The 764-nt window shown below is 36.3% G+C and overlaps 1 protein-coding gene across 1 annotated transcript in view; it reads left to right on the plus strand.

Moving 5' to 3' along the window:
- Positions 1-764, plus strand: part of SPATA9 (spermatogenesis associated 9) — a 75,528-nt gene that overhangs the window by 2,005 nt on the left and 72,759 nt on the right. Inside the window, exon 2 of the transcript XR_551273.1 lies at positions 184-238. The gene's annotated coding sequence lies outside the window, so the exon portion shown is untranslated. The remainder of the gene's footprint in view (positions 1-183; positions 239-764) is intronic.

The raw sequence follows: 764 nt of genomic DNA on the forward strand, positions 1-764 counted from the left end.
TTTTTTACCTATTACACTCCCCACAGCAGGGCATAAAAATTCTCCCTATAATGTTTTATATACTCAAATATACTTTTTAATGTGCCATGTATTGCTGAATATATAAGTGCTTTACAAACATTGACTTATTTAATTTTCATAGCAACCCTTTGAAGTAAGTTCTATTACTGTCCTAATTTACAGGAGAGAAAAGTGTGGCACGGAGAGGTGAAAGAACTTGCCCACATCTACCCAGGTGGTGAGTAGAGGAGCTGGGATTCTGACTCAGACAATTGGCCCCAGGGTTTATGTCCTTGCCCACCATACTGTGTAGATGTTTGAAAATATTTCCCTCATTATGTAACTTTTGTGATGGAAAACAATGCATGGAACCTATAAAAACCCTTACATCTTGTAGAATTTTCTAATTCCCTTAAACATTTTCCAAATATAATTTCAGTGGATTTTGAAGCCACGTGTTAAAAATGTACAACACCTGATCGGTTTGCCGTTTGCCAGAACAAATGAGTAACATGAGGCAAGATGGAAGTGTATTCATTAGATTTCAACCAAAACCTTTGCATAATGGGTAACGGCTCTGAATAAGAATCATGATTTAGTAACCCAGCTAGTGAAGCAGTTCTTTCATTTATATCCACTTGTCTTTGTGAGCTCTTTTGAGAGAGCCTTTAAACAAACTGATCATAAAACCAGACATCTGCACTGCTGTATCACAAAGTATAAACCAAGATTTAGAAAATAGTGAGGCATATCCAATTACTGTT

The sequence above is a fragment of the Galeopterus variegatus genome, unplaced genomic scaffold (genome assembly GCF_000696425.1).
Source record: "Galeopterus variegatus unplaced genomic scaffold, G_variegatus-3.0.2 Scaffold2897, whole genome shotgun sequence".
NCBI classification, from domain to species: domain Eukaryota; kingdom Metazoa; phylum Chordata; class Mammalia; order Dermoptera; family Cynocephalidae; genus Galeopterus; species Galeopterus variegatus.